This window comes from Dermacentor albipictus, chromosome 8 (genome assembly GCF_038994185.2).
Source record: "Dermacentor albipictus isolate Rhodes 1998 colony chromosome 8, USDA_Dalb.pri_finalv2, whole genome shotgun sequence".
NCBI lineage: Eukaryota > Metazoa > Arthropoda > Arachnida > Ixodida > Ixodidae > Dermacentor > Dermacentor albipictus.
In genome coordinates, this window is record NC_091828.1 from 72,154,544 (window position 1) to 72,176,729 (window position 22,186).

Sequence of the window (22,186 nt, forward strand, 5' to 3'; positions counted from 1 at the left end):
ACCCGGTACCATTTTGTTTTTGGGCGAGAACAGCGCCGATGCCATGGTCGCTTGCGTCAGTGTGGAGCAGGGTGCAAGTATCGTAGGAGTGGTCAGAAATCCGATGAGAGCGGCGAGCGCATCAGCCTGCTCCGTGCCCCATGAGAATGGCGTGTTCTTCTTTAGAAGATCTGTCAAGGGCCGAGCAACATTGGCAAAGTTTTCGACGAAGCGACGAAAGTAAGAACACAGGCCGACGAAGCAGCGCACGTTGGTTGGGCACCGGATGCGTCAAAAAGTGTCCCAAAGAGGTAATCTGACTGCACTCGAATTGATACTTCATGGAATTCATTTGGAAGCCGGCTTTTCGCAAGACCGCAAGAATGGCAACAAGTCGGGTAAGGTGGCTGCCGAACGTGGGAGAAATAACAATAACGTCGTCAAGCTAACAGAGATAGGTGGTCCATTTGTAGCCTCGCAGGACAGTGGTCGTCATACGTTCAAATTTCTCAAAAGCATTGCGTAAGCAAAAGGGCACCACTTTGAACTGATATAAGTGTTCCAGCGTGATGAAGGCTGTCTTCTAGCAGTCCATTTCATCAAGTGAAATATGCCAGTAGCTGTATCAAAGATCGATGGAGGAGAAGTATTTAGCTCCGTGCAAGCAGTCCAAGGCGTCATGGATGCGTGGTAGTAAGACGTCTTTTCGCATGATCCTGTTCAAGTGGCGATAATCGAAGCAAAAGCGCCAGGTACGATCTTTCGTTTTCACAAAAATGACAGGCGAAGCCCAAGGGCTGGCTGATGGCTCGATGACAAGCTTACAGATCATTTTGTATACTTCCGATTGGATGACTCCACGTTTAGCATGCGATACATGATAGGGACGCCTACGAATAGGATTCGTGTATCCAGTGTTGATACGGTGGAGAACAACACATGTTTGGCCTAAAGGCCTGTCACCGAAATCAAAGATGTCACTGTACAATTCAAGCAGGAGACATATGTCCCTGGCCTGTGCAGAAGTGAGGTCAGGTGCAATCATTTTCGCGGAGCTATCTGTTATATAACCAGAGCTGCGAGCTTATTAGCGTCAATAAATGTTAATTAGCGTTAATAAACAACGCTCGGCATTCCGACTTTCAATGTCAAATCCCGACTCACTAGAAACACTGACCAAGAACATGCCGGCCGGAACCACTTGAGGGTACAGGCGGAAATTCAGAAGCGGTAGAACGACGTCGTTATTAGTAAGCGTGACCAGCACATACGGAACAGCAACGTTTCGGTTCAAAAGCACGTTGGTGATGGGGTGAAGAACATATTCACCGTCAGGAACTTGTGGCTGGGTGGTCAAAGTGACGTAAGTATCTGCCTCGGGCGACAGACGCACATCGTGAAGCGAGCGCAAGTGCGGTGGGGCGGTGCTCGGGGCATCGGGGAGTTGAGGCAGTTCTAACTGAAGAACGCCAGTCGCGCAGTCGATGAGTGCAGAATGAGTGCATAAAAAGACTACTCCAAAGATAACGTCTTGTGGGCAGTTGTCGATGACAGCAAGGAGAATAGAAGTAGAGCGGCCGGCTACGCTTAAACGCGCAGTACACATTCCAAGAAGAACCAGGACCCCGCGTCGGCCACACGATGCACTCGGGCAGCTGCTGGGGTGAGGACCTTTCTTAAACATCTACGTAGGCTAGCACTCATCACAGATACGTGGGCCCCAGGGTCGATGAGTTCTTGAACAGATGCGCCGTCTATTTTAACGTGATTAACACTTCTCCTTGTGGGCACAGACAAAGGATTCGCTGCAGTAGTAGGAAATGCAGCACCACCTTCGAGGGCTGCGTTGCTTAGTTTTCCGAAAGGGTGCGGCCAAAAGCCACTATGGATGAATGGCGACGCGTGTGCGGCGAACAAGACTGGTGTCCGCGCGGCGATGGTGATCTACTGCACCACCTGTTCCTAGCAAAGTTGTCGGCGCTGTTAGACAGCTCAGGTTGGTCGGCGTACGAGGTGTTGAGAGCCACGAGTTGCGACAGTATCTGGTGACATGACCAATGCGGCGACAGGAGAAACGTATCGGCTGGTCGTCCTCAGTTCTCGACTCAGTCGAATTGCGATAACGCGGATAGAAGCGTCGGGGTGGAGCGAATATAGTAGAAGGGTGTTCATTATATTTGGGATTGGCAACAGCATAGAGAGAATGTAAACCAATGTTTTCGAGTTCCTGGCGAAAGCTGGCTTGTACGAGGTGAACTGAAAAAGTGGTAGCGTCAGGACCACGCGAACAGAAAGCTTCGGGGGCCATCGCATCCAGTTCACGTCCAACGTTTCGCACCACGGCCTCTGATGGCGACGTATGCTGCTGCGGGGGCTGATCTTCGTATGTCGACGTTGCGGTAGTATTGGGAAGTCTGGTGAATGGTTGCAAAACGCGTCGGCTTTTGGCCTGTTAGAATTGTGGGCACTCTTTAATGATAACATGAACTGCAAAGCAGCTTTTGCACTTGAGCAGATTAAAGGCGTCGTACGCATTGCCCCTACGGACGTGCCCGACTTTCTCAGCCTCTGTCATGTCGTGATTGGCTTTACGACAAAGTGCCAGCACGTCCTGGATGTATGAGACCGGACTCCGTGGGAGATCGGGCACGGGAGGCCAGTTCCTGCTCTGCGGCAATATTACGACCCGCTTGCTTGTCAAATAATTCTGTCGACTTCTCTTTGCATTGGTACCAGCTGGTTAGCTCCTCTTCGGGGTTTTCGTACCACACTTTGCCGTTCCTCTTAGGTAGAAGAATAGGTTAGCTAGAATAAGCGTAGGGTCCCATCAGCTGATTCCACTCACGCGTTCGTAGATGGCCACCCACTCTTCAACGTCGACGCCATCGGTCCTGCAGAAAGTTCCAGGATGCTTGGATTGCACAACAACCGAAGGTGACATCGACGTAGCTGGCGGTGGTTATGTAGGAGGCGGTAACGACGTTGATCATGCGTGCTCACCGTCGTTCACAGTGTGGACGGGGATGAGACGTCCACTGCGGAGCTCCGTTTCAAGCCGTGGTTCCCCCCACCGCTCACCAATATGTTACGATGACGTTGGGAGCATAGAAAGACTCCATTGACAATATATGTACAAAATGAGTCAGGGTAGTTAAGATGGCTCACCACCAACAACTCGCAGCAGTTAGCATCCGGGGTCTTTCTTTCTCTCCTGTTTTATCGTCTGTAACAATATTCTTTCGAATTATGTTACAAAATTTGGGGTTAGAGAAATTGGCCGAAAATTTTCTAGAAGATAACCTTTATTTTTGTCTTTAGGATGTGAAATCACCTTTGCAATTCTCCACGCAGAAGGTATCCATGCATGCTGTATAGAATAAGTTAGTGCCCCGAAGAAAACGTTAGGAGCCCCGTCAAACACAGTTTTGAACATCTTAGTAGCGAGTCCATAGAGACCTGGCGCTCCAACTGGTAAACAAGAAAAAACGTAGGATGATTCTAACGAAGAAATCTTTTCGAGATCTTCTTTTGTACCCTGTCTCTGTGCAGAGGAAGGAAGGTAGGTCGCGAGACAGTTCTCCAAAGCTCTCGTAAATATATCAAGAGTGTCAGCCTTTTCACGGATTGTCAAAACGATCGACTTCAGGCGGAAGGGACGCGGATTCAGTTATTGGGATCTTAGAAACGGAAGCAATGCACACTTACTATTTGACTTTGAGAAAAATCAAAATGTTGGACATTGCGATGATCTTTTACCTTAGATATCGTACTTTCCAGGGCTCCAGCAATCAATATTTGATTTTTCCAGTTCCGCGGAGGCTGGCTATGTATGAGTTGTTTACACGCACATTTTCATTGCTTGTAGCCCTGCGAGTAATAGTCATTGCACTAATTTTAATATATGGGGACTTTGAATGCTTTAACTGTAATTCTGACCTTCCTAACGACGTGTCCAAAATTGAGTAAATATCATCAGCATTCGATGAATAACTTTAATTCATTTAGAATTGGCCCGCAAGTGATATTTAAAGCTATGGTAATCCACAAAATAGAACGTTCGACTGATATTTAAAGCTATGGTAATCCACAAAGTAGCACATTCGAACCACCACTGCCGACTGTGGACCTATTAAATTAACAAAAGTGGAACATTGTCACTGTTTGTCCCAATATCTACCGTTTTGTATGGTCATAGCGAAGGACATGAACCGGAAAGAGTAAGATCTAGCAACGGTCTGAATTGTCGGCCAAAAAATGTAACCGAACCCGAATGCTGTCGTAAAAAGTTATTAGTCCTTGCCCAGTCCCATAGGCGCTTTCCACACTAGTTTGGTCTCGATCCCCACGATAGGTGATGTGAGTAGAAGTGTCCTGCCAATAATGTTTTTAGCGCACTTTACGAGAATTGTGTCAAGCAGGTGCGTGTCTTGCGAACCCGAAGGCAAGTATATATAAGTAAAGAGAAAGGAGTATTCCCAGGGCGAATAATTTGTATGGCTAGACTATAACATTCTCGAGACATTAGCTGGCGTGACATAGTCGCCCTGTGGTAAAACTTGCTTGAGACGATAATTACCAAGCCCGCACCTCTATCCTCGTGATCTAGGCGAAATGATTTAGAACCGTACAAGCAAAATTATTTTTGCGGATAACCAAATCTCTTGCAGTAAAATAACACCTGCACAAAGCTGAGAAATAGGATGTTTAAATCGGTAGAAGTTGCGAATGTCGAACGGCAGTTTCACTGTAGCGCCCTCTACTAGAGCATCGCAGAGGGAGCATGTCCATTCTAACTATTGGTTGTTGAGTTGAATTAGGAAGGATCTTTAGGGAGGGAAGGAATCTAGGGAAGGGAAGGAATCAAGAGAGGAGCCTAGGGAAGGAATCTAGGGAAGGGAAGGAATCTAGAGAGGAACCTAGGGAAGGAATCTAGAGAGCAACCTAGGGAAGGAATCTAGAGAGAAGTTAGACATTGGGTCTACATTACTAGCCTCCAGGGGAGAACGCCTCTGTTTGTATGCCCTCACGTGAAATTTCACGTTTGAGTTAGCCTTAGAATCAGAATTGTCTGCGCGCATAGTGTTCTGCTTGAGAAACGTGAAGCGGGCCTGACTTGCTCTATGTGAAATGTAGTATCAATTGCGCCATCTTCCTGCGAGTGACAGTTTTTTTTTGGCTGAGAACTAACAGTGGGCAATAATTGCGCTAAGTTTAAGGATAGAAGTGTATTGAAGCCTTCTGTGAATCTTCCTACAATTAGTTCATATACGCATGTCTGATCTGCCGAACAGCTAACGATCCCAGCTGCGCCAAACTGTAGTACATCAGCTAGGCACAAGTAGTGATTCGTGGCTGCCTGAATTTTCGTCTGAACAGTTTTCGGGTTGTAGAACCAGATCGTTCCTCCACGCATGGGTACCAGTGCCACAAGAATGCCGCTCACCCCACTACTGAACAAACATTCATGATTCATTTGATTAGGCGGTAGGGAGGCCGACCAAGGTGGAGATCGCTCCGGGTCGCACCCTGGTTAATTTGTTGCCATATGTGGCACTATCTCAATTTGAAACATCTAACTTTCTCTCAAAGCACTACTTGTCGCCAACAACAAGAGGAATAAATCCACCTCATACTTAGATAGGAACCCCGAGAGATCACTCAACGAAGAGCCAGACAAAGCACGGTCTTCTTGTTGAACAGTACGGAGTGGTTAAAAAGACGTGCAGATAGAGATACCACAGTATCAAGTTAAAAAAATTGGAGGACGCTTAAGCTTCGCCTTCAAGAGCGCAACGCGATAGCGTTATCGCATCCCGTTCGCACCGCCTACTCAAACGCGCTACGCCAGCCAAACGTCGCGATCGGCAGAGATAGCCTGGCCCCGACGCGCCATGAAGAGGGACGCGCTCATGGGGCGAGTGGCACGCCACGTGTCGGGGCAGCGCCGTACATTGCGAGGAGGGGGTTTCTGTGTTTGCCGCAAGATGGCTCTGCGTGTGCGCAGAGCGCAGAAGAAATTTAGCGGAAAAGTACTTCGCTACTCATGAAACTGCGACTTCTGTAACTCACATAGTCATAATTACCGATATACACCGCAGTATAACTTTCTACGGCACGTTTCTAAGGCAACACCGCATTCACTAGAGGCGATTTCGTCCCGTTTTGAAGGAACGAACTCGTGGCTGAGTGGTAGCGTATCCGTCTCACACACCGGAGACCCTGGTTCGATTCCCACCAGCCCATCTTGTAAGATCTATTTTATTTATGAAGTGCCTTCCGGTATTTACCGCTGACGCCGATGCCGACGACACCGGCTTTTCTGCGACACGAGCTCCTTAACGCTGTCGCGTTAGAATGGCTCCTCCACCTTCAAGCGCCTCGTTCTCGTGCACCTGTTCAGTTCCTCCTGCATCACGGTGCTTGAGCGCCCGCTTCGATCTTCACGCGGCAGTAGCGTATGTATAACACCGCGGTTATGTGACTTCTGCACGTCTGTTTTACATACTTTCATAAGTGTATGTGTGCGTTATTAGTGGTGAATACTTGGGCATTACGTTTTCTTTGAATCCATTGAATATCACAAGCTGTTACAAGAAGGTTTGCACGCTTGTGGTTACTTACGAAGCGATAATATATAATGTAGGCATTGTTTAGTGATTTCGTGCTTTATTACGCACAAGAGACAGGCATTCATTATTTCAGCTGTGTGGTTCAGAGTATCTTTCAGTACAATCAGGCTTGCAAGAGCAATGTGATCATGGTGATTGTCATGTTACAGCGTTCACAAGGCCAGCTGCGGTAACCTAAAGACAAGATAAAATCAATTACAAAAGAGGTCGTTGTAACGGTAACCTTACGTACGGGTGTAATCGTAAAAGCGGACCTGAACTGTTCTTCCTGTAATATTGTCTCCTTCTATTGGCGGTGAAAAATGAGATAACGACACAACTAAGAGTCACGTAAAGAACTTTTTATTACGCGAACTTGTGCCCAGAATAACAAGTTAGACTCACACAACGGTAGCGGCGATCGTTGATCGATCGCCGCTACTGTTGATCAAACAACACGTTCTGATAAAGAAGGTTCTCATCCCTGTGTTCGCAGACCTACGTTTCGTTTTACACAGCATAGTAAGAGGAATGTAACTGTAGCATAGATTCAACAGGTTTTAATGCGACAACTCTTTTATTTTTCAGCCTATACAGCTGTCATCTATTCAAGAAAATGACAAAGTTTCTTGCAATTATTGTTGCATTTATGTTTGCCACCGGCTTGTCATGCAATATGGTAAACGGTGAGTCACATATTCTTGTATATTGTAGATTCGAAATGTTTCCGAAAGGTAACGTAACTCTTGAATAATTTGTATCAATAGGGAAGCCAGACAACCACGTCGATAACTGTACTAGAGGCGCTGGCAGCGTGAATATGAAGTAAAAATGGCTGACCAGGCTTTTTCTTCGATCCATCGCAAGCATTGGGAATGCGAAATGTAGTTTGATCCATGCGTTGTTCTCGCCTGGAAAAGTGATGAAATAGCTCCGAAAGAAAATCACGCAGACAGCCACAATCCGAACGGTATGCCATCGTTTGCTAGTCTTCCAGAGATTACTTCTCAAAAGCTAGCAAAGTTCCTGCCTGTAGGAAAACGCACCCGGCTCGTCACTGGCTTCCGACAGCACCTGCTCTTTGTTCGTGGCAGCTTCTATAACGAAACAATTTAAGGCTACTTCGATGTACGCGAACGCACAAATCCACAGAAAGTCAAATTACAATAGATATAAGGCTGATAAATAAACAATCGTGTCACTGTGAACGTCCCGCGTTCTACATGTCTCAGAAGTGTTACGAAAGGCTTAAAGATGCACCCGTGGAACTACAACGAAACTACAACAGTCTGCAAAATTGCACTCCGGTTTAAAACTGTTTGCAGATGGGTTGCAGCCCTTCTCCATGATATCGTCGCTGAAAATCTCACGCACACGTGCTCAGTCAGAAAAGGGCCTTTAAATTCCCAGTGAACGATTTGCAATCGAGAGTCTACATCATCACGGTGGTTTTCGGCCATGTAGACTTTCGTAAGATGGAAAGGGAGATATTGAACAGAAAAACATTGTTTTTCGGCTGTCATTTATTTGCAGGAGGTCTCGTCTATAGAGACGAATGAAATGCTCACTGACGTTTACAAATGCACCAACCAGTCCGAGCGCCTAGGGCTGAACGCCCCAGTGCAATCAAACCTGATGACGTGGGAGCTAGATGTCTAAGCCTAGATGTCTAGGCTAGATCTGCGGAAGCCGCAGAAAAGTAGGATCGTCATTGAGCACTTTTTCATGACAACACGCCATAAATATGTCGTGCGAAACCGCTCAATCACTATCAAGGAATTCAACCGGTTCACTCAGCTAACCTGCCCTAGTAGTTCAGTGGCAGAGACTTCGCACCGCTGTGGTTAAAATCATGTGTCCTATCCCGGCTGCTGTGCTAACATGCAGATGTAAGCTCGTAGCATGGCTAGTGACAAGCTATCAGCAGCGCAAAAAAAAATGGAGGACGCTTAAGCTTCGCCTTCAAGAGTGGAACGCGATAGCGTTATCGCACCCCGTTCGCACCGCCCACTCATTCGCTCAGCGTGCTCTTGAGTCACACAAAGACGAAACGTGCGCCTGAACAAGCGGAACGAGCCAAAGAACTCGGTGTCTCGGAGGGAGAAATGATCTACGCGAGCCAAACGTCCTCATCGGCACGGACAGCCGGGCCACGACTAGCCATGAATGCGGACGCGATCATGGGGCTCACGCCTCAATGGGATCGTCCTCTATCTCGCTTGGGAGCACCACGCAGACGCATGACTCCTCGCCAGCAGCAGGGCACACATCGCAGGGGACGCTTTCCCACCAGACACCCTACGGCGCAGCGATCACGTCAGAGGCGTCCCGCATCAGACGCTGCACCTAGAAATCGCGCTGTAAGCGGAAATAGGAGCCGCGTCGCCTAAACAGGAGGGTTCGAGTGACGCACGCTGGAAGTTGGAAGGGGAGAGAGCGAGAAAATTTATTAAACGCAAGGGTAGTGGGGCATCCTCACACCGGTGCCCGCGTGGCCCCAATGCGCTCAAACGAGACGAAGGGGAGAAGCGGGCGAGTGGCGCGCCACCTGTCGGGGCAGCGCCGTACATTGCGATGAGGGTGTCTTCAGTGTTTACCTCAAGATGGCTCTGCGTGTGCGCCAAGCGCAGAAGAAAAGTGTCGCAAACGCACTTCACTACGTGTTTTACTGCGACTTCTGCAATTTACATGCTCATAATTACCGATATACACCACAGTATAACTTTCTACGGCACGTTTCTAAAGCAACACCGCATTCACTGGAGGTGCTTTTGTCCCGTTTGAACTATCAAACTCATGACTGAGTGATGGCGTCTCCGTCTCACACTCTGGAGACCCTCGTCCGATTCCCACCCAGCCCATCTTGCAAGTTGTTTTATTTATGAATTGCCTTCCGCCATTTTTCGCTCACGACTAACGCCGAAGGCACCGGCTTTTCTGCGACACGAGCTCCTTAACGCTGTCGCGTTAGAAATGACCGATGTGTAGGCAATCAGGCAGGATTCATTGTATATGACTAATTTGTTTCTGAAGTTTCTTTAATAACTGTGTAAGCTGTCACTATCGCTTTCATTGGGTTAATTGCCTCTAATTTCACTATACGCCGCCGCACTCCGGCAATACAATGCGAGCCAGCTATGTGAAAAAAAAAAAGATGCGTGTTGATAGTATCACTCGAAATAAACTAATGCTTATACCAATCCAGGTCTTCGTCACCTAATCCTTCAACGGTAATTATGACTAAGATCACGCAGAACTGTACCACTTATATTTTTCCAGCAGTTTAGAATCCGCTTAATTTCAACAACGTGATTTATTTCGGAGTGTTTAGTGACTTGTCTACGCCATGTGAGTTGCTTGGAGGAATGCGTGGTAATAAGTAATAATCGTACGTGTATAGATATATATATGTATATCTATATGTATATACGCGTGTGTGTATGTGTGTGTGCGTGCGTGCGTGCGTGCGTGTGTGGGCGTGTGTGTGTGTGTGTGCGCGCGCGCGTGTGTGTGTGTGCCTTTCTGCGAAGGGTTGGAAGTGCCGTAAGAAAAAGAAAGGCTTCGAGTATTCCCCCTCTGCTTGGGATCGCTTGTAAGATGTCACCCGTTTCATCACATTGGTAACAATACAGGCGCTGATCGCCTGTGTGCCGTGCTTCACTTTTTGTTCAGAAAAACTGCTGGAACATTCTCAGGCTGAGGTGTAGTTGTCGTACTAGAAAGTTGTAGCCTGTCTTCGCTTTGCTCCACTCCATCTATAATTCAAGGAGTCATGCTTTGCAGGAAGACTTGGCAGTTTTCGTAACTGTGGCCTCCAGAGACATCAGCGATGCGCGTATTACATTGCCTCTAAACAAGCATATAAGCCGCGCGCAACCTTGTTCAATTCATTCAGTCAGTCAGATGTGGACGTGCTCAGCAAGAACTCGAATTAGCCTAGACCTGAGGAGGGAGCGGAAGAAACTCGTACATAAGAAGCCGATCAATGAGTTAGCGGTAAGAGGGAAAATAGAGGAATTCCAGATTAAGCTACAGAACAGGTATTCGGCTTTAACTCAGGGAGAGGACCTTACTGTTGAAGCAATGAACGACAATCTTGCGGGCATCAATAAGGAGTGTGCAATAGAAGTCGGTGGTAACTCCATTAGACAGGAGACCAGTAAGCTATCGCAGGAGACGAAAGATCTGATTAAGAAACGCCAATGTATGAAAGCCTCTAACCCTACAGCTAGAATAGAACTGGCAGAACTTTCGAAGTTGATCAACAAACAGCTGACAGCTGACATAAGGAAGTATAATAAGCATAGAATTGAACATGCTCTCAGAGACGGAGCGAGCCTAAAAACAGTGAAGAAGAAACTAGGAATTGGCAAGAATCAGATGTATGCGTTAAGAGACCAAGCCGTCATTATCATTACTAATATGGATGAGAGAGTTCAAATGGCTGAGGAGTTCTATGGAGATTTATACAGTACCAGTGGCACCGAAGACGATAAGGAAGAGAGAATAGTTTAGAGGAATTCGAAATCCCACAAGTAACGCCGGAAGAAGTAAAGAAAGCCTTGGGAGATATGCAAAGGGGGAAGGCAGCTAGGGAGGATCAGGTAACAGCAGATTTGTTGAAGGATGGTGGGCAGGTTGTTCTAGAGAAACTGGCCACCCTGTATACTCAATGCCTCATGACTTCGAGCGTACCGGAATCTTGGAAAAACGCTAACATAATCCTAATCCATAAGAAAGCGGACGCAAAAGACTTGAAAAATTATAGACCGATCAGCATACTGTCCATTGCCTACAAAGTATTTACTAAGGTAATTGCAAATAGAATCAGGAACACCTTAGACTTCCGTCAACCAAAGGACCAGGCAGGATTCCGTAAAGGCTACTCAACAATAGACTATATTCACACTATCAATCAGGTGATAGAAAAATGTGCGGAATATAACTAACCTTTATATATAGCTTCCATCGATTACGAGAAAGCGTTTGATTCAGCCGAAACCTCAGCAGTCATGGAGGCATTGCGGAATCAGGGTGTAGACGAGCCGTATGTAAAAATACTGAAAGATATCTATAGTGGCTCCACAGCCACCGTAGTCCTCCATAATGAAAGCAACGAAATCCCAATAAAGAAAGGCGTCAGGCAGGGAGATACGATCTCTTCAGTGCTATGCACAGCGAGTTTACAGGAGGTATTCAGAGAACTGCATTGGGAAGAATTGGGGATAAGAGTTAATGAAGAATACCTGACCTGGAGAGGCAAAGCCGGAGGGTGGGTCTAAAAATTAATCTGCAGAAAACTAAAGTAATGTTTAACCCACTCGGAAGAGAGCAGCGGTTTACGACAGGTAGCGAGGCACTGAAAGTGGCAAGGGAATACATGTACTTAGGGCAGGTAGTGACCGCGGATCCGGATCATGAGACAGAAATAACCAGAAGAACAAGAATGGGCTGGGGTGTGTTTGGCATGCATTCTCAGATCATGAACAGCAGGTTGCCATTACCCCTCAAGAGAAAAGTTTACAACAGCTGTGTCTTACCAGTACTCACGTACGGGGCAGAAACCTGAAAGCTTACGAAAAGGGTTCTACTTAAATTGAGGACGACGCGACGAGCTATGGAAAGAAGAATGATAGGTGTAACGTTAAGGGATAAGAAAAGAGCAGATTGGGTGAGGGAACAAACGCGAGATAATGATATCTTCGTTGAAATCAAGAAAAAGAAATGGAAGATAGGAGGGAAGCTGGAGGAAGTTAACCGATGGTCATTAAGAGTTACGGAATGGATTCCAAAGGAAGGGAAGCGTGAGAGAGGGCGGCAGAAAGGTAGGTGGGCGGATGAGATTAAGAAGTTTGCAGGAACAACATGGCCACAATTAGTACATGACCGGGGCAGTTGGAGAAGTATGGGAGAGGCCTTTGCCCTGCAGTGGGCGTAACCACGCTGATGATGATGATGATGATGATGATGATGATGATGATGATGATCTATTTCACGAAAGCTGAAGTTTTCGAAATTACACCATATGAGCCAATGCCCTCGCCATTTGTTTCCTTTTGGCCGCGCATTGCCATACACCAATCGAATACATCGCGAAGTTAATTACTTCTTAGTCCACGCGGTGGCCAAGGTAGGCTAACATGTCGCTGCAGTTTCCGTCGCGGAGACTTCCATAGGAGCGGATGCTGGAGCAACGTGGATGCAGACACATTCGAGGACCTAAACATGCATTGTACCTTTGAGTTCGAGGGCAAGCGGTCAATACCCACCTGTGGCGGCCTCATTTTGATGGAGGCGAAATGCAAAAAACGCCTCCGTACCATGCATTGGGTGCACGTTAAACAATCCCAGTTGGTCAAACTTATTACGGAGTCCAACATCACACCGTGCCTCATAGTGATATTGTTGGTTTGGCATGCAAAACTCTAGAATTCAGTTAACCCTGTTTGAGGGACAGGGAAAACAAGACCTTGTTCCCTCGCTGCACCGGCACCAGATCACAACGCTACGACAAAGGCTTTTCGTGCTGCCAATACTATTAGCACATTTATCAAGGAGCCACCTGATGACAAGAGGGGGCACACAGTAGGAATCAGGTGCCCGAATCAACAGCCTGATTTGTCGCAACTGCCTGACGAGTCACGCCACAACGTATCAATGTCACGTTCTTGTCAAACAATAAAGAGCAGAGTGTACACGTGTGGTTAAGATTAGAAGTATATTTTGGGGCTTAATGCGTTTTCCGAACGGGGATTTGTTTTGCAAAATGAGCTTAGTAAAGGTCTAGAAAAGCTCGGATGATCACAAACAGGCTGACAGCGCAGCGGTCATTGGAGGCGCCACATAGTATTTTTATCTGTTTATAGGCAACGTATGTGAACGACTCGTCCTTATTAACTTAGTCGTTGACGCGCAGCACACTACTGCGCTCATTGTGACCGAGTGGTAGTGCAGTTAGGTTATTTGCGAAAGTAGAGAAATAGAACTGCACGCATCACCTGTCTCTGTCTTTCACTTCACAGGGGAATGTTGGTTTAACTTCACGAAGATTAAAGATGGAGGCTATTATGGGTTGGAAAGGCCGTGCATCGGGATCTTCTGTAACAGCAGTATGCTGCAAATTGAAGAGTAAGGCATCAGTTTTGTTGCGGCTTATTGAACATTTTTAGGAAAATATCCTTTCTATGTACAGGTACTTTCTAAATTTTTCCTGGCACGATCAAACTAGGTTCTTCAGTGATTACTAATTTTATAGCAGGCTGACTCCGAGTGCATTGTAAATACAAGAGTGTTGCTTGATGCTCGCGTGCTGAAGTCTTGTTGCCGTTTCGAATACCAGTGAGTGGGCCTTGCGATTGCTTACCTTAAGTATTAGGCGCTGACTCCAAGGACTTGTGTTCGAAAAATTACATCCGTGAATCTCCCAGCCTAATGCAGAGTCATCTTATTCTTGTAGTGCATTTGAAATAACGGTCGTATATGCAGAAGAGCAAGTAGCTCTTTTGCCATATATTTTACTGAATTGTGAACGCGTGCGCACTATGTACCGCATGGCAAACATGTGGATGACAATCACAGAGCCAGATAACGTCTCTGTCGTAAGCACAGGTAAATATTTTCAGAAATGAACAGCATATAAATACAAAATAATTAGAACGAAGTTATTATTACATGGAATTGACCAATGTTAGTGCATATTACTTGCAAATAATAATTTGTAGTGCAATAACTGCTCCACTAATTTCGAAAACATGGCTCGTGTCACCTGCTCAGTGCAAAGACCAAATGATGCCATTGGCAGCTTTGTCGTGTAAATAACAGCGGATGGCAACCAGTTGGAGTCAGATGTACAACCTAGCAAATGTACGCACTGCTTTAAGCCTTCTCCGTGGGCAAAATAGCACATTGAGAGACGCTACGAGTGATTAGCTGCGGCTTACGCATTGTAAACCGATTATTTCAAAATATGTGGTTTACTGGGTAACGAGCGCAGTTTAAAATTGTGACAGAAATTGTGCAGGGTGCACAAAATATTTGTTTTGGTCACAATCTTGAAAGTTATATTAGCTTGCAGATATTCATGTGAGGAATAGGAAGAACTGCATATAGCTGCACGTATATTATTTTTCCTGATTTTCAGCGACAACATTGCTAAATATAATAAGTGCAACACACGTGCGTTGGTACTGCTTTTGACTGAAATCACAAAAGAAACACAATATCACTTCTTTTTATCCTTTAGTTTATGACTAGATTGCTTTAGTAGCTGCATGACTACGCTATTCCGAAGAGTCGATTTTCCTCCTGCCGCACTACTTAGGTGCACATTAAATTGAGTCGTTGAGGAGTCTCACAGTAGTGAAAATGTAACTGAAACGTCGATTCATTTTCTCGGAATTAGGAGGTTCAAACTTTCACGCTGCTTATCTTGTACGTAAAATGCGCTGTCATGTATTCCTGGATTCATGGTAGAGTGAGTTTTTTCACGTGCACGTTAGCAATGACCGTAAAAGCAATCCTACTGCAACCTGTATAATCCAGGATATTCGTCTGGGTAATAGTTGATTTCATAGGAATATGCATCAGACTCCAAGAAAATATCGTCGCAAGCACAACTGTGTGTAAGAAAACGAATAGCTTATTTTTTTTCATGCACAGATGCGGTAGAAAGAAGCCGAGAGACAATAATTGCTTGCATCGAGCTCCTGGACGCTGGCCAGCATGCTGCAAACTCGGTTATGCTTGTTAAAACAAGTACGCACAGCACCCTGCTTGGTGTATTGAGTAAAGTGAGTTTTTAAAGTCAGCACCGTCTCACAATTTCTTGGACGAATAAAAGAAGGGATGTTTGTACGCTACATCATGATATTTACGTACAGGAGGCAAATCATACGCCATTAGGTTAGCGTAGGTCTGCACGTTCACCTCCAAAAAAAACAATGATTCATTACTAATTACCTCATTCAGCCATGCAATTAAAGCTTTCCGCATGGTTTGTAACAGAAGCGTGTTACAACCAGGGGCGTTTTGAGTACTTTATTTCCTGCTAAGCGCAAATATATTCGACAAACTTTAAAATTTTGGTGCATCGCATGAGAGCCCACATTCTAAAAAAATGTTCATTTGGTGACTCATTTGGTTTAGCGGCAACCTGTAAGCGCAAAATGTAAGAGCTGTAAATTGCTCGGAGCGACTGCATATGTTATTTTTCAAAGTGTGTAGTTAGCTTACAATTTTTAGACTTGTCCTCGGGAAAATACGAGCAGCATCCAAATTCAGGCGTATGTAGAAGCGTCAAAATTAAGCTAACAAAGAAGTCAGCATCATGTGAAGAACTGCCTAGAGCACAGTACAAGCAGCCGTTGGCCTACGTAACGAAGAAGCGAAACCAGCTCCCAGACAAAAAATATATCCTACGCCGATCAACTCATGAACGCCTTATAAAAGCGTTTTCACAGGTATCGGAAGGTAACTACATAGCCGCCATTGAAAACCTCAGCGGGTCGTAAAATAAGAGTCTGTTCTCGCCCCTAGCGTGGGACTCCTACATACATTCAATAGAGTGCCGGCTCTCCAATAATAGTGAGTAGATGGAACTATTAAACTGCAACTGTCGAAGCAGATTGTTTGGAGATAATCCTAGCCACAATCTCAAAATTGGTGCAGTGCATGTACGCAACGCCATACCCCGCCATACTGTACACAGCACTATATGGACGCTGCCAAGCCAGAAGACGAAAACCGACTGAAAGAGGGATGGCAGGCAGCGAAAGACGCCAAGAAGATCAAGCGCACTGCCCAGGTAGACGTAGAAAAGCGCCTATTGGAGGCGTGAGCAAACGTCTTTGCAAATCTCGATTCTTCCTCCATAATCTCGATGCAACAGGTCACGTGTTGGGCTGCCACTGAGCAACGGGCTTGCTTCACGGAGTGCTCGCTTGTCAAGGCTGGCTGCGTGATGAATTGCTCTCTCCTAACTTTTTCCTTCCTCCATGATGTCAAAGCACCGCTTCCAGACGCTTGTGGCGCCACACCACCACACAGCTCGGTGTGCGCAGTGCATTCTCAACAAATTCCTTTTTCAAGAATTGAAGTGTATGATGTCCTGTATCTGTGCTTGAACGTCGCTATTGGAAATGACAACATAAAACTTCACCCTACTAGATGTTACAGATTGAGTGACATTGTGAAAGAACATTAGGAAGAACTCCGAAGCAATATTTTGTTGTAACTCGCTCCGGAGTAACTAGTATTTGTTGAGTTGAATTGATCTTGTTAAAAAATGTTTTCCGTTAGCTTTTTTACATGGTCTTTCATATTGTATATTGTTGTGTAATAAAATATTTTTGTAAGTTCTTATGCAGTATGTATCAAATTAATATTATATTATATTCCTCTGTACTGTCATTGGATCTGCACATATGATTTTGTACTCCCCCAGTGGTATGGCCTGAGAAGGGATAATTAGTGTAAGCAAATGAAAAAAAGTTTTTGACGTCAGCCACTGAGATAAAGTATCAGGTAAATTGTTGGTATTCAACTCCCAAGATCGTTGAAAGTCAGCGCGGGTTCCTACTTAAGACAACGCTATTGTCTATGTTTTAGTCACTCGGTATTGCAAAGAAGGCGTAAACGAGTTTGTGAACACATTCAAACACGCGGCGACGACACCGCCCCTCTTCACTACGCTATGGTGGCTAGAGGGGGAGGTGTCGGCATCGGAGCGCCGGAGAGGCAGCATTTTTTCAGGACGATGCGGCGGCGCTGCTGTCGGCTCCGAGATGCCTCCCGTACGCTGGCTAAGGTCCGCTGCGGTTATTTGGTTCCGCTGTGAAGTGCTTTCTCGCTCCGCGGCTTCTTGGGGCGCAATACGCGCATCGGAAAATCATTTTAAAGGCTAGGCGACTTTATCACTGCAGCTGGCCTAACGTACTATGAATTAAGTTTTGGTCATTTTATCGCCGCGCTTTAGCTAATTCGCGCTCAGTGCAACACTTGTGAAACTCATAATTGCACCAAACAGATAGCTTCCGCAGTAGGCGGTTGTTTGTAGTTTGCCAGTGCCGCTTTAACATTTTAAGGCACTATTATGAGGTGCCGTATGCAGTTCTGTCTGGCGTGACTTTATGAGTGTCTTGAGCTACAGGCGCTTGTCCTAATCGTCTACTGGTTGGTGCGCGCCTCATTGAAGTGCGCGCCTGAGTTAAAACGGGCCGCTCGAGTGAACCATGATTATTTCAAGTTTATTTAATTTTGCAATGAAAGGTAGAACTGTAGGCACCAGTGGCCAAAGCTCAGCATAATGAGAGCGTTAAGGAAAATTTGGTTTCCAATATTAGAAACCTGAAAAGAACTAAGTTCGCGTATTTAGTACCGCTCAAATATTGCCAAAAATGCCTTAAAAATGAATATTTATTGTTAATAAAATAATACGCATGACTCTATATACTTGGTTGTTAGCTCTCAAACAAACAATATGCCACGAAATGGAGCGCAAATCCAATATATAATGGAGGTATATACCCAGAAACGGTGAACAAGGTGCAGTGCAAACAATAATTTTTCGGGTGGGAAATCCTGTTCAGATATGTAGATATTTCTAGGCATACAATGCGATGTGAACACTTCCTGTTTTACATATACAAACGCTTCAAGTTGGTCTTGCTGATATAAACTTTGCAGTTATCCAGTTATGTTGTGCGCCTCAACTTGAGGTACTTCATTTTTTCTCGCTTCCCTTGCTTCGATGCGTTCTCTCCTGCGACAAGGACGTGCAACCTCGCGATGACAAAAAACCGTATCACTTGGTTGGTGATTTCTACGCTATGCTGCGCACAGCCAACCATATCCAGCTTATTTATTGACAGGCAGGAAATAAGGCCCATGATGCTGTCAGCCTTCAACTTGTTAAAGCTGAAACAATGCGTGAAGGCATCTTCCAGTCGGAGCAACCAAGTCTTTTAGTGCCTGAGATGGGTAAAGTAGGCCACCTCTATCCATGTGGTTGGTAAGGCACGACTCTTCCGGAAGCAAGCGCGAGTCTTTTGCTTGAAGCAACAGCTAGGGAACACTCTTCGCACTTTCTCATTAGCATTTTCCTGGTAACATACCCGGGAACGTAGTGGGGTATGCGAGAGTCGCTATTTGATCCCACCATTTCACGATGATCTGGCATCGCATCACAATGCTTTACCATCTCGTGAACTTCATTTAGGTGGCCTACATCCAGGAGATCATCCAGCTTACTCTGCATACCGACCAAATTTTTCCAGTGGCGTGCGTCAAGAAGGCTGCTCAGAACTCCTTATGACAAGCAAACAAAAGCGGAGAAGGCGAAGCTAACTTCACCACAGACTTCACGACGCGCGCTTGGAGCCGGAGAGATTGCTCAAACACATCACGCTAGGCATCTCGGAGACGACGAGCGCGCCACCTGTCGCTGTCATGAAAAAATGCTGCACCTCCATACGCGGCGCAGTCCAGCCGATGCTCACACCTCCACCTCTAGCCACCATAACTACGCGGACCTATCTCCTAAACGTACCTTAAATATAGTATCGTCGCAGCTAGTTCCTCCCAATGGCCAATTTGTAATAGGAAAGCACTCACCAATGCATGATCGGTATTTCAAGAAAACTAATGGCATTACTAAGCCTCACGGTTATAGAACTGAAAAAAAAGTGGGCTCCACCTTACAAATTGAAGCAAAGAACAATTACTAGTACATACTACAGTGGTTATGCTATATTTATATATTTTTTAGAGAAACCAGTCATATTCAGGTCCACATCAACGGAGTAAACGGCAGTCACTGCTATTTTCGTCAATCTCAAACAAGCAATGTTGCTACAGTTATGGGACTGACAGAAACTTATGTACGCCTCAGCGCAAACCACAAGCATGGACTAGAAAGAAATGCTGGGACATAGCGCTAACAACTGATCGTTTATTGAACCTCATTTGAAATATCTATAAAATACACCCTCAGCTGTCCATTAGTGTTGTGTCCATCCTTTTTGTCTACGTCGCTGGTAGTTTGCGCTCAAGGATGTATAATGCCATGCCAACTAGCCCAACAGTCTGTCGTTTTGACAGAAAGATTTGTGCCAAAAGGGAGCCAGACTTTAGGTGAGGGTATTTTCGACAGTCATCCCGCATAACATTGCATTTAATGCGTCCTCTTTCCACAAATATTTACCTGCCACGGTGGCTTAACGGCTAGGGTGATCACGCTGCTGAACACGTGGTCGTGTGATCAAACGCCGGCCACAGCGAACGCATCTAGATTGGGGCGAAATGCAATTACGCTCGTAGCCTGTGCATTGGGGTAGCTCAAAGATCCCCTGGTGGTAAAAATTATTCCCGACTTTCCATTGCGGCTTGCGTCATAATAAAATTCTGCTTTTGGCACGTAAAAGACAAGAATTCTATTTCCACAAATACACAACTTCGGGTCCTTTGACTTGCCGCCAGCAACAGCCCATAGTATTTAAGCAAACACTAACGTTCTGGGTGTGTGTCTTGCTCCGCAACTATATTCACCATCCATCTTGCGTGCGTATCTTTTATCTGATGCTGAATTCCCGGTATGTTCAGATTACGAATGACATCTGCTATATGACATATCATGAGAAGCCAACAAACATTGACACCAAGGACAACGTAGGGTGTCCTTGGTGTCATTAGTGCGACACCCTACACCTGGGTGTAGGGTGTCATTTCGCGTGCGATACTCTGCGAAGGTAGTGGGTTCGGTTCCCACCTGCGGCAAGGTGTTTATTCATCCACTTTATTTTCCATTAATTTATCATTTCTTCATTCCATTTATTAAGCACAATTAATTTCCCCTACGTCGTCCTTGGTGTCAGTGTTTGTTGGCTTCTCATGATATGACTAATAAAAATCGGGTCCCTCGGTTAACCCCCTTTCTCTTCGTTTATCTGCTATATGAGTGTGACAAGACATTCTTGACTGGAAAGCCGCAAGCTAGGTTTCAAGAAAACAAGGATGCAGCACCAGGCATGTATATGGTTATGAGTGCAAGCAGTACAAGATTTTAAATGTTTTTTGAGTTGTTCGTGATCGTCCAGCAATAAACAGACAAACCACTAAATGCACTGGAAATGACAGACAGAGTTCTTCGACGTTAGTATGACAGCTGAAAATCATTGTAAACAAAAGTTCTTGTGCAGTAGCATCGTGCATAATGGTCTAGTGCGGAAAATAATAGAGAGCTATGATTCCAACTATATGTCATATTGAGGGCGGGCAAAAGGGTCTCGGAGTATTGAACTTTGGATAAGGAATAGAATATTATTACGCTGATTTAGTGCGCAGTGCGAAAACATTTACACGAGCGTGATAAAGTTCTGAAGTTTGTTTCTCGCGCGCCATGAAATAAACACCTGAAGGTGCACTGACTGCAGGACATTTTTGAGCGAAACTACTGCTCTGTCTGTAAGGCACGCGGGTCCTAGCGATTACTCAGGAACATTAGACGACTGATGTATAAAAAACGACACACTTGACCCGCTGATCAGATTTTGGACGATCACCTACTGTGTTCGCCGCCATCACTGTACTTTAAGTGTAGCCTGTTTTTGTGGGCACAGGTTAGCCCAATAAAAGTTAGTTTTGTGTTTCACAGAATTGGTACTGTGTTCTTTAACATCACTACCGTGTGACAATATCTACCGCACCATGTCACTCAGTGCAGTAACCGCCTGTCATGAACGTATACATTCTCTACCAACCATTTCCCCTCTGACAACAACCGTTTCCAACATTTATTCACGTTTCGCTGTTTCCAAAATGTGAAAATTACAGTTCCAGCGTCTCATCATCACCGACACGTGACCATCTCATTGACTGCCTTCGCGTCGTCTCTCCTTTAGTCTCTCGACACGTCGCCACACGCTTAAAGAATCATCCCTGGGCGTTTGCACTCGCCAAACCACGAAATCCAGTGCCCTGAGGTAACACTGCGTCTTCGGCTCCTTCATAAAATCCTCTGGTAACTTATTTATCCCTCGATGCTTGGTGTATGTTGAAGTTTATGGCGTGTCAACTTTTGCTTTTGTCGATACCGGCTCGCATATCGTTTATGAGTGCTAGCTTTCCCTATCGCTTCAACAAGATGGTCACCGTTCATACTGCATCAGTTTGCTAATCTGTACCGGTGCCCCTGGGGCCTCATTTTTGGCTTGTATGTTTTATCAGCCTCCTTACTATCTTTTTCTCGGCTATATTACTGGAGGAAGGAAGACGAAGTGATTCTTTGATAGAACGCTTGTGCCTTTGTCTCCGCTTTGTCGCTTTGTTTCCCTGTATTTCTGGGAGCTGCCACCCCCTCCTTGCGGCAATGTACGAAGAGATTTCCGTGGACTTTCCTGGTGCGCAGTCGCCAGGTCCGATGGCGTCCAGGAAACGTGGAAGTGCGTCAAGCGATACAGACAGGTAGGTCACTGGGTTATATTCGGACAGCTGCAACTCGTCAGACGATGACTTCCAGGTCGTGATGAGTAGATCAGCGAAAAGAAGATTACTGCAGGCATCTTCGTCGTCAAGTGCTTCTACCGTGAAAAGTGCACCGGTGCGCT

At 45.7% G+C, this 22,186-nt stretch overlaps 2 long non-coding RNA genes across 2 annotated transcripts in view; one reads left to right on the forward strand and one right to left on the reverse strand.

The window, feature by feature from the left end:
* Positions 1 to 22,186, reverse strand: part of LOC135920789 (uncharacterized) — a 121,242-nt gene that overhangs the window by 64,193 nt on the left and 34,863 nt on the right. The window lies entirely within an intron of this gene.
* The window catches only part of LOC139048815 (uncharacterized), a 171,001-nt gene continuing 155,997 nt past the window's right edge, over positions 7,183 to 22,186 (forward strand). Inside the window, exon 1 of the long non-coding RNA XR_011507966.1 lies at positions 7,183 to 7,273. This is a non-coding gene — a long non-coding RNA (uncharacterized lncRNA). The remainder of the gene's footprint in view (positions 7,274 to 22,186) is intronic.